The sequence below is a fragment of the Salvelinus alpinus genome, chromosome 33 (assembly GCF_045679555.1).
Source record: "Salvelinus alpinus chromosome 33, SLU_Salpinus.1, whole genome shotgun sequence".
NCBI classification, from domain to species: domain Eukaryota; kingdom Metazoa; phylum Chordata; class Actinopteri; order Salmoniformes; family Salmonidae; genus Salvelinus; species Salvelinus alpinus.
In genome coordinates this window covers 6,976,537-6,989,004 of record NC_092118.1, presented here as the reverse complement: position 1 = coordinate 6,989,004, position 12,468 = coordinate 6,976,537, and the positions used below count along the sequence as shown (strand labels likewise).

Below are 12,468 nucleotides of genomic sequence, written 5' to 3'. Positions count from 1 at the left end.
AGGGATTGCAAACGGGTTAGCATAACTCTAGCCCCCCCAAAAATACGTTTTTCTAAATATTAGCTAGCCGAATAGCATAAGGCCAGCAAACACTTTCCTCATACTCTAGGAATGTATTTCCGCAAAATACGTAACGAAAGGTGCCTCTCGGTCCCAAAACTAAAGTTTTCTGGAGACTTGTGGGAGGAGTGCTGATGACGTCGCCCACTGTATGCGCTTTCGGTAGCCTGATTCTGTCCAGAATGAGGAGAAATCCGCAAACAATGCATCCCAGAACAACTCCTGAAGTGGTCAGCCAGATCTGAACACAATCAGACAACAAAGCAAATTGTGCATCTAGACCAGTCTTTTCAATGCGATCTTTGAATTCTGATAGCAGAAGACGCATGTAAGTGTCAAGTGTAGACACGACCAAAGAAACTGAAAGCAGGTGACACCGCCCCCCCAAGGCATATTAGACATTGCTTCGCTACATCAGGCTAACATTAATCACGCTTCTCTCATACGGCCGCTTAACAGAACCGAGACATCCTCCCTGTCAACAAACTGCATTTCCTCTACTTAAATTAAAGCTTTCCAGATATCCATACATTTATTGCAAGTTACTTTAAGTTGATAGACATGTTAGGGGCACGCAAACAGGGATCCAACCACTCAAACTGTTTTGCACTCAAGGATGCTAATACTAAACCAAACCCACGTTGAGTATCTGACCGTTCTGTTGACGTTCTAGGTAGCCCATCAGAAATGGAGTAAATTAGTTGAACAAGCCCATCCCTTAGAATGAACAGATCCAGAGGGCCCTCCACTGAAGCACATGACTTCAGTGATCAGGCATGTCAGTCACTGACAACTGAAGTCATGGATTATTTCAATGAGTGACATGGCTTAATTACATAAGCAGGCAGGCTAAAGGATCTAGATAGCACAGTTTCCCCAAATGTTTTGGGTTTTTCCCTAGCACTATACAGCCGATTCAAATAACCAACTCATTATCAAGCTTTGATTATTTGTAATCGGCTGTGTTGTGCAAAGGCAAAAAACTAAATATGCACCTAGGGGGGGGGGGGGGCAGGACAGATTTTTGGAAAACTCTGGATAGGACAGTGATGCAAAGTGTTCTCCACTGTCACCAAGTGATACAGGAATGTTTACAAATTAATGTTGTGTATACAGTTCCTGAGGTGAATCTCATACTCTTATTAGATTGTTTGAAAGATTAAATAATATTTAGTGGCTGGTCAGTTGCACACGCAAGAATATAACTAAAATGCCACCTCAATTCAAGCCCAATGGTTTGCACTGCTGCAAATCTTCCATGGAGCACTTACCCCAGTAAAAGGATCCACTGTTTGGCCACAGCACAGCTCCATGTACCCTACCCTAGTGGGCCAAGTGAGCCTCAAATCCCAGTGTTGGTAATGTGAAACAAAGATGTGTTTGTTCCACAACCAATGTCCAATAACTTAGAACAAAGGAATAAAAAAAAGCATACAGTCATCTGTGCTAAAATCTCTGATGTGTCAATAATCAAAACAGGTTGCCTACAATGAAAAAAAGAAGACCAGCAGTACTGAGGCCCTCAACGACTTTGAATATCTCTGTACTTTAGTTTCAAGGATTGTAAGTGGGAATAATCTAATGTAGGAAGGAGTTAAAAGCAATGTCAACTATCATTGGACTGCGGCTCCCGAGTGGCGCAGCGGTCTAACAGGCCGATTACAATACTCTCGTCGTGTGTGTGAGCGTTTCAAAATAAATTCAGAAATCTATATTATTCAATTACTGAGCCAACGACCGTCTGCGTTGTCAAGGGCTAAATTAGAAGTCAGCTCTATTTCTGACACAGATCGCACTGCAAGTCCTGCCTCTCCCATCTCCTCATTGGTTTATAGGAGCAGGTACCCACGTGCAATCTCCTCATTCGTTTTACCCACGTGGGTGACTGAAAGACGAACGAGGTCAGTGGCGGTAATGCACCTAATTTATGAAAGTTGCCAAACGCAATATAAAGTCAAGAGAGGAAAAATCCTGGAAGGAGGAGAGATGACTAGAAACGATTCGGTTGACCGTTTTATGTGTGGATTAATTGGTGAGTAGAGGTCCTTGTGCAATTCAGGTAAAATAACTAAAAAATACATTTGTGCACAATTGCACGCGCCGCGCCGGTTTGGGTTCTGTGTAATGCATTGCATCTCAGTGCTAGAGGCGTAACTACAGAACCTGGTTTGATTCCAGGCTGTATCACAGCCAGCCGTGATTGAGAGTCCAATAGGGTGGTGCACAATTGGCCCAGCGTCACCAGGGTTTGGCAGAGGCAGGCATTTGTAAATAAGAATTTGTTCTTAACTGGCTTGCCCAGTTAAATTAAAGTACAGTTAGTACTGTCCTACACAAAACAAGCCAAAGGAAAGGCTGATTCAGCCTTATTTTAGCTACTCATTTCTAAACCACAGTTCTTATGGTGCAGGATATTCTCAATGACAGCTCTCCCGGCTCAAGATAGAACAGCAGGAAGGGTTATTTAAGCAATGAGAAAGCTTGGCAGCAAGTGTGAGACCACAACAGGCTACATTAGACACACAGGGTCTAATGCATTGTGCCTTAAAGTTAGGCAAGGGCATTGTCTCAATGTGATGTGTCATACATTAACATATTGTACCAAGTCCAGGCCAGTGTTTCCCAAACCAGTTCTCAAAGAAGGGCTGGGGTTCCCAGGATAAACATATAAGCTACACAGCAATACATGAGACCAGAATAAGATCCAATTCTGTTGGATAAAGGAAGCAGTTTTGCTGAACAATAACTAGCACAAGTATCAGACTAGCCATACTCTAAAATATTCTGTACCGATTTTCTTGCTTCGTCAAAGTATGCTGGGATCAGGCATATCAGGGGTCGTGCTTATAACGACTCAAATCTATATTTCTATGAAATTACACTTGCTTTTAAAAAGGGTGGGGTTGTTCTCATATTGCAACAGAGAAATGCATATTCAATAGGAGGTTCCTCAACTTATCCTGTGTAACTTAGCCTATGGATATTGGCAGTTGTTCTGCTCAACAATACAACTAATAGACATATTGTTGATCGATTGGAAAAGATTGAGCAAATGCTTTGTCTGTCAGTTGGCCTACACAACGTTTATTAATCTCAAATTCACTTCACAGTTTTACACAAACCGACAAATCTTGAATGTTTTCCAACATAGCTTGCTGTCGAATAGCAGTAGCATAATAGTTGATATCACATGTGAATCCAAACAATGTGATAATGTACCGTGAGATAGTCACCCATCAACACAATTCACGATGTATGTTTGATCTTACATTCATGGAGTCGTAGTTACGCCTATGGTTTAGCCTAGCCTGGGTGATAACTCTAGGTCATTATCGACAATGTAACTTCTGTTCAAGGCAACAATGGAACAAACGCAAACACGAGTCGAATTGTAACAAAACTGTAACAATTTGGCGACCATAATAGAATAGAACGTGTCTACTATTGTTTCCATCCAGTTTGCGACCTACCTGTTGCAGCTTCAAATCCTTCGTCACTCGGCGCTGGAGAAGCTTACCAACTCCGGAGTGAAAATTCCCAAAGCAATCCCTTGATCAAACCAAATAGGCGAGAGATGCAAACAATATTATTCTCTTCATAACCGAGAGTGCATCAACAATTTCGCTCAAGAACTTTCCCGAAGAAAGTGAAGGCCATCGTAGATACCACTCTGCCATTGCAACGAAGTTATAATTATTCGATTTCCTGCCCCTTCAAATTCACGAGGTAGGCCTAATATCATCATCGGCGTTAAATGTACTTTAGTCAGAAACTGTGCAACAGAAGCCCCAAACCTTGTGCTATCCGACGGGCCTGTAGGTACAGGCAATCCTCCCGGATGTTCTGGAGAGGTCTCCAACGCTGTGTAATTAGACGCGGTGGCGAACTACAATATCCATTCATCCAATTACATGCGTTAACCCTTTTACTGGCTAGAGACGTCTCTAGCTCACAGTGATAATTATGGTCAGGCCATGTGAATCAAACCTTTTTCATTAATTATCACTCAACACATAGGCTACAAGTCTACTTGACATAACATACGTGTCTGTGGAATCAATATATTTTATTGATTTATGCCAAACAATTGTTGCTTGGTCAACTACCTTATTCAATTACTTGTGAACAGCACCATCTCTAGGTCATCAGGTAAATCACACAATTAGTATTTTGTCTGGTTTCTGTTGAAATTAGGCTACTGTAGCCGAATGACAATACTTTTTTCAGTACAATAATCTTCAACAGACCACAGCAAATAGTGTGAGATGATTTGAGGTTGGATGTGATCTATGAGTAAGGAAAAACAAATGGATGATATTGACCTAAACTGTAGGCTACATACAGTAGAACTATTATTTGACCTCAATCTTTTGGAAATATGCTGAAGAGTGCTGTAGTATGTCCTTCTCTTCTGACATAATGCTTAATTCACCCTGAGGGACTTTGAGGAGTCATTGGGCTATCACATGCAGATCTTTGGCTGTAGTGTTAATGTTAGAGCAGAGAGATTATTCTAGAAACACCACTCCCACACCTCTCAATCTGACAGATCTGTTTACTGGTTTACCTACTATAGCTCACAGTTGCTGGAGGACATTAAAGGCACAATCAACCATGTGTCTCTCATATAACTTCTCAGAAATAATAATTTCTATCAAATGGACCTGAGAAGTTATAGGAGAGACACATAGTTGAGTGAACCTTCAATGACCCCGAGCAACTGTAGGCTAATGAAGAAAAAGAGGAAACCACAACGGGGTTGTTCTATGAGAAGAAAGCTGTACTGATTTGTGATGTTCCCTGGAACACATCCCCACCCACTACGTTTAAAAAAAAAAAAAATACTGAACAAAAATATAAACGTGTAACGGATGTGAAATGGCTAGCTAGTTAGCGGGTACGCGCTAGTAGCGTTTCAATCAGTTACGTCACTTGCTCTGAAACCTAGATGTAGTGTTGCCCCTTGCACCGCAAGGGCCGTGGCCTTTGTGGAGCGATGGGTAACGACGCTTCGTGGGTGACTGTTGTTGATGTGTGCAGAGGGTCCCTGGTTCGCGCCCGGGTCGGGGCGAGGGGACGGTTTAAAGTTATACGGTTACAAACGCAACATGTAAAGTGTTGATCACATGTTTCATGAGCTGAAATAAAAGATCCCAGAAATGTTCCATTACGCACAAAATGCTTATTTCTCTCAAATGATTTAGCACAAATGTGTTTACATTCCTGTTAGTGAGCATTTCTCCTTTGCCAAGATAATCTATCCACCTGACAGGTGTCATATATGTAGAAGCTGATTAAAACAGCATGACTATTACACAGGTGCACCTTGTACTGGGGACAGTAAAAGGCCACTTTAAAATCAATTTTAGAAGAAGGCTGTAACGTAACAAAATGTGGAAAATGTGAAGGGGTCTGAATACTTTTCCGAATGCACTATATATAGCAAATTTAACCCAACGCGGTTTCACTTTGACTGCTATACAAATTCTATGTATTGCTTTGTGATTTTTTTGCCGCTGGAAGTTTCCTGTACAATGTGGACGATGCTGAACTACACTGAACAAAAAAATAAACGCAACATGTAAAGTGTTGGTCCCATGTTTCAAGAACTGAAATATAAGGTCCCAGAAATGTTCCATATGCAGAAAAATCTTATTTCTCTTAAATGTTGTGTACAAATTTGTTTACATCCCTGCTAGTGAGCACAATTGTCAGGTGTGGCATATCAACAAGTGGATTAAACAGCATGATCATTACACCTTGTGCTGGGGACAATAAAAGCCCCTCTAAAATGTGCAGTTTTGTCACACAACACAATGCAATTGGCATGCTGACTGCAGGAATATCCACCAGAGCTGTTGCCAGATAATTTAATGTCCATTTCTCTACCATCACCGGCCTCAAATGTCGTTTTAGAGAATTTGGGAGTACATCCAACAGGTCTCACAACCGCAGACCATGTGTAATGGGGTCGTGTGGGCACCCGGTCATATGAAAGTGGCTCACTTTTTAGCCAGGTCAATTTCTATGGCAATGAATCCTTCAGAACTAACCTACGCCAGGCTAACTCCACTTAGCCTGAATGAAATGGCTGAGCTGTAAATTGAGGACTAATTCAATCAGATTCCCTCCAGTTTGCAAAGATTTCATCATCCCCTTCATTTGAGGAAGATGACTGATTCCATATTTTATTAATCAAATGTATTTTGTGTAAACAAATAAATCATATTACACATTTAGTAATGACAGAATGCATTTTAAACTTCACGCACAGTAACACTTGTATGACTTAATAAATAAACAAATATTGATAGGAGTGGGGAAAAACATTTGCTTGTGCATTGATAAGCACACCAAAGACGGCATTAACGATAAGTTATAAAATAAAGACGGCACTTCTGAAAGCCTATGTCACACCATAGCCTGTTGAATTTGCACGATAATTGTTCTTTCATTTTGATTTCGACACAGACTTGCCCATTGATTGATGTTTCAGCATTGTGTCAAAATGATGAGTTCGGTGTTCAACTAGCCATGTGCGACATACAAGCGTCAGTTACAAGCCTGCTAGTTAGCGGCAGGCAGGTGAGCAATATCCAGTCGTAGTCCGGGAAGAAGCCTGAGTTGGAATGTGATGCTAACTGAAGCTGGTTAGCTTTAGAAAACCCTGAGTAGATCTAGCTTGCTTCGTAGGATACCCCTCTGGTTAGTTCTGAAGGATTCGTTGCCATAGAAATGTACCTGTCAAAAAGGTGAGCCACTTTCGTATGACCAGTGGAACTCACAGCCGACCAAAGTTACCTTGCTAACTCCTCGAACCAGCATTTTAGTATACCCGTCTGGAGCGGCGCCTGAGATGAAGTCACCCAGTAAAATACTACTTTAGTAAGTCTAAAAGTATTTGGTTTTAAATGTACTTAAGTATCAAAAGTAAAAGTATAAATCATTTAAAATGTCCTATATTAAGCAAACCAGACAACACGATTTTATTTTCAAATGTTATTGAATTTACAGATAGCCAGTGGCACAGTTCAACACTCAGACAAAATTCACAAACGAAGCATTTGTGTTTAGTGAGTGCCAGATCTGAGGAAGTAGGGATAACCAGGGATGTTCTCTTGATAAGTGCGTCAATTAGACAATTTTCCTGTCCTGCTAAGCATTCAAAATGTACTTTTGGGTGTCAGGGAAAATGTAAGGAGTAAAAAGTACATTATTTTCTTTGGGAATGTAGTGGAGTAAAAGTTGTCAAAAATATAAATAGTAAAGTACAGATACCACAAAAAACGACTTAAGTAGTACTTAAAAGTGTGTGTGTATATATATATATACACACACACACACACACACACACAATAAACCCTTTTCCCATAACGTTATCGAGCCAATTAAGAAGGAATATCATAGTAACTTGTAAGGACAGTAGAAGCTAAATTTGAGCATCCCTTAAAATAATAATCATTGCAAGCTATGACTGCTTAATCATAGCAGTCAAACAAGTTGAATCGACATCCATTGATGGGTTTAATAAGGGCAAATTATATTTTCTCTTGCCACATATTCAAACTCTTTTATTACATAAGGCACAAGGGTTATGGTATATGGCCAATATACCACGGCTAAGGGCTGTTCTTAAGCAAGATGCAACACGGAGTGCTTGGATACAGCCGTTAGACGTGGTATATTGGCCATATACCACAAATCCCCGGGGTGCCTTATTGCTATCAAAATGGTTACCACTGTAATTAGAACAGTAAAAAGTAAAGTTTTGCCGTACTTGTGGTATATGGCCTGATATACCCCGACTTTCAGCCAATCAGCATTCAGGTCTCGAACCAGGTTTATAAATGTAAATAAATCCCCTTTGGCATGTGCATAACTATAGATAAATCTGACAGGAGAGTTTGAGTGATGAAAGTTGGACAGAGGATCTCGAAATCTCTGAGCAAGAAACACTTGGATAAATATAAACTAATGTTAGGCTATTTTATGGCAATTGTGCTGTTATGTGCCAGATGTTAAGACTACAAACTGTTATAAATGGCCCTTTTGTGAGATTGACTTGTCATTTCAATAGGCTACAGACTAAATTCAATTTTGCCATAGTTTGCTTAGCTAAAGGCAGGTAGCCTATAGCCCCTGATAGGCCTACATGTCATTTCAGATAGTCTACAGTAGCTTATACAAGATGTAGCAAAGATGTAAAATTAAATTGGTTTGCCAACTCCTGGTAGGCTACACAAGTGGCACAAATTGATGACTCCAGTGATAAACATTTCAACATATGTATTTGATCAAATGGTAGCCTACAATGGCATATACATTAAGTCTACTTGATGGCCAACAGAGGCAAATGTATAATTCTCCACATTTAGCCTAATGTCAGTTTAATTGAGGACTTTTCCCCATGCAAAAGAACCACACAAGAGAGTTCCATAACTACCATTTCAAATTTCAACTCGGGCTGACCCCGACACCAAAGAACTGAGCATGCATAAAGCCCTTCGCTCGTTACCGTATTCTCTAAGCAGTCAACTGTAGAATGCAGTTGAAACCACCTCCGAGCGAATTTACGTAATGCGCTCTAGTGCGCCAAGTCGTTTTCCAGTGCTTTGTTTCCATTTATTCATGTGCATTAGTTCTTGCGTATTATTATGTTTTATGGAAAAAGGGTTGGAAATAAGTGTCTCCATAATGACAATCTAAATAGCCTACTTACAACTGGTAAAAGGTTGTGCTGCTCTCTTTCCTCTCGCTTACGTGACTCAGCCAATAACTTTAATGTTCCCTCAACAAACACACACCCCACCCTCTGGCCCTCCTCACTAACTCAGCAGCAGCAGCCTGCGTCACTGCCAGACAGTCAGCAGCAGGTCACAATGAAATATATCTATATTTTTAAGAGAAATGCCATGGCGGACGACGTGCAATTTAGAAATAGGCCAAAAACCTGCGGCTAATACATTTTCACCCGCGACATCGTTTTCAAATTAGCCCAATTTGTCCGGATAACTCAGCATGGCAAAAATGTTTGCAGGTGTGGTTCCCTTGCATGAGTTGATTACATTTCATTTTTTAAATTGAACCTTTAACTAGGCAAGTTAAATTCAACTGGTGAAAACCCTCCCACTTGCTGTTCAACAAATTTTCTCGAAAAGTTCATTCAATAGGGTTTTCAGCACATTTATCACATTTAAAATTTGGTGTAGTGTGGATTCAGAAAGAGTGGGACATAAACTGGGACAGCTTAATATTGGCGTATGTATTTATTGTTCTGACAAGAGAAAATCATTACTATTGGTACTAAGCCCCTGCAGAGAAACCACATGATCAAAATTACATCACTTCATTGACATGATGTAGAGCAAGCTTCAAACAGGAAACCCACCCCACAAAGCACATGGTAAATCAGTGACATTAGGAAACATCTTGAGGATTTTACAAATGTTACGTGTTGAGCTAATATGTTGGATAGATGTCGAAAAACAATTTGGAAATGCAAAAAGTGTCTCACTTATTCTAAATTCACCTTACCGTAACATTTTCTTGACAGACTCACTAAAATATAGTGAACATTTTTACCACAATGGTAGCTTTAAAAATCTGATATTGTATATTATTTAGGGTTAGGAAAGTATTTATGAATAATACAAAAAAACGGTTTGGAGAGCTTTTATGCACAAAGTATATGGGAGGATAAAAAATACAGTGGTTTGATTCATCCTGAAAGTTGCCATATTCAGTTGATACATCGATGAAATATTGGAAGGTGAGAAAAGTGTACAATAGGGGTTGAACAGTAGAGCTATAAATCTACCCTAATAATCATAAATCAACTGTAGGTTTGGCGCTATATGGTCATTTGCGAATGGCTACGAGGTCTACAGCTTGGCTCTCCAAATTTCATCCCTGAAAAGGTTATAAAGCCAGCATTTCATAAACTTCACTGTGGAAAAGGTGATACATTATGGTAATATGCTTCACTTTGCTGCCATATGACTGGTGTCACATTTATCTCCAAGTAAAATAGATCAAAAACAATTGTCATTTAGATTTACAATCCCCTTCCCCAAATAGTTTACTAATTTTCCTAGCTCTTATCAATTTGTAAATTACAGTGCATGGAGAATTGTGTTAATTCCATTGAGAAAAAGAAAGATGTTGTTTCACTTGGAACCGGCAGGTTGCTCGACCTTATTAATTGCGCGTAAAGGTGGTGGAATGATGAGGGGAATTAAGTCAAAGTCAGAATACAGCGTATCTGTTAAATCTGTGTCACACTTTCATTTCTTTGATACCGGGTGACTCGCATGCTATTCTCATGTTTAAATTCAAGGTCAGATTACGCATAGAGAGAAGTGGATAAAAAGAGAATTACTGTACGTTCCATTTACTCGGGCTCAATTTGGGTCAGTATTCCCCCCCCCCCCCCAATAGGCACTATTATAATTACTCATTGCCCATGAAAACACAATTAAATTACAGGTAGTGCGGAGCATTTAAAATTATAGTGAAGTAATATGAATAAATAATGGTTAATAAGTGTTAAGCAGTAATGGGCAGTCACTACCAACATTGGACTTTTATTCATTGTTTTATTTTGTGTTACAGCACAGGTATTATTTTCACGATTTGGACATTAATTCACTTTGCAAAGCTAATAAACATGTGTGAGCAGCATTTTGTATTCCTAGTTGAATTAGTTAGGGAGCGTAAACAATGTACAAACTTTTTTTACATTTGAATTTCAATAGCTCCTTGGTCATGTGACCTGACTTCAAACAAGGTTCAGAATATACACTCAGTGGGCCTACACATTGCACACCCTTCAGTTTGTCCATTTTCATCTCACATGATTTTACATTAAATTGCCTGCTCTGCACCCCTGAAGGACAGTGTCACTCACACACCTATTCACTTGGGCCTTCCTGACCTCCAGGCAGGCCCCCTATTGACCTGGTGACCTCTGACTCCTGGTCTCTAGGCCTATACTCCCTGCCCGCCCTCTCCCTGGGCCTGAGTGTGTATAGCTTACTCCCTGGAACTACATACCTCCAGGCCTCCACACCTACTCTCCCTACCCGGTCAACACCCATTTCCATTGGCCTTAAGAGTATAGCTTACTCCCTGGAATTACTAAGACGTCTACAGTCAAAACAGGCTCTGTGCACGTGGTAATTCAAAACAGGCTCTGTGCTCCTGGTGACCCGCCCGCTTTTTTCTGCTCAGTCCCCACACCAACATCCATGGCCAGAGTGCTTCCCCCAGCCCCCCGAGTCCGGCCGCCCCTGCTTGGACTCAGACTGCTCCCCACCTTGGAGTTCTCCTTGTGCACCTGGTAACCTAAAACAAGCTCTGTGCACCTGGTGACCCGCCTGCTTTTTCCTGCTCAGTCCTCAACCCAACCTCCACAGCCTGAGTGCTGCCCCCATGTGGGAGGCCTCCTCTTGCACCTGGTGACCTTTTTGACTTCCACAGCGAGTCCCAACCGGACTCACAGTCCCACCATAGGACGGGCTCGGGCGGATGGGCGACCACCACCTAGCCTCCTACCTATCCAGAGCCCAATGATGCCTTCTACCCACCTGCCTGGGCTCTCTCACACCGTCTGGCCCCTGGCCCTTCTGCGTGCACCTGTTAACCCTTAAGTAAAGGAGGATGGTGGAGGAAGACACCTTCCGTCCCCGACAAAAGCTTGGCTCGAGGGCTGACTTTCAATAGATTGCAGCGAGTGAGCTGCTCTGCTACGTACAAATCCCTGGGCGTGGATGGTACTACCCACATCAGACATAGGCCTCCCTCCCCAGACAAGCTGGATACCTCTCCCCACTTCGTAGGGCATGAGCCAGATCCATGCAATGCCCTATCACTGCGGGGCCATTGGGTCTAGTCTCCGACTCAAGTCTAGTGAGCGTAGAGGAGACCTCCCCACCTACAATGCGTGGGGCAGGCGAGCGCCATAGCTGGAGAGATCCGCGAGAAGGGCCCGGCGCGCGTCCAGAGTTGCCGCCACCAATCGCCGGACCCAACCCCCCACCGGTCCGCCGGTGGACACCACCCCGACGAATCCCCGCACGCAGATCCTTGCGAGACCACACACAAGAGACCGCGAGATGGGCCACACAATGAAATGGTGGTGAAAGGAGGGTGACGGAGGGACTGCTCCCCCAGCCGCGGTTCGAGCCCAGCCCCACTTCGCACCCCAGCTCGAGCGACCCAGCCCTTAGAGCCAATCCTTATCCCGAAGTTACAGATCTTTTTTTCCAACTTCCCTTACCTACATTGTTATAACATCCCAGAGGCTGTTCACATTGGAGACCTGCTGCGGATATAGTAAAGTAATATGGCCTGGCGTGAGATTTACACCCTCTCCCCCGGACTTTCAAGAGCCAGGGAGAGCTCTCCGGG

At 42.1% G+C, this 12,468-nt stretch overlaps 1 protein-coding gene across 7 annotated transcripts in view; it reads right to left on the bottom strand.

The window, feature by feature from the left end:
* The window catches only part of LOC139563032 (protein kinase C and casein kinase II substrate protein 3-like), a 36,742-nt gene extending 27,920 nt beyond the window's left edge, over positions 1–8,822 (bottom strand). For 2 of the 7 annotated variants that reach the window (XM_071381279.1, XM_071381284.1), the window contains exons 1-2: positions 3,855–3,982; positions 3,531–3,609 (exon numbers count right to left, since the gene is read on the bottom strand). The gene's annotated coding sequence lies outside the window, so the exon portion shown is untranslated. Of the gene's footprint in view, positions 1–1,331; positions 1,812–3,530; positions 3,671–3,854; positions 3,983–8,779 lie in introns of those variants that run through there. The other 5 variants (XM_071381281.1, XM_071381282.1, XM_071381283.1 and 2 more) reach the window with 5 other exon arrangements.
* Between the last annotated feature and the right edge of the window lie 3,646 nt (positions 8,823–12,468).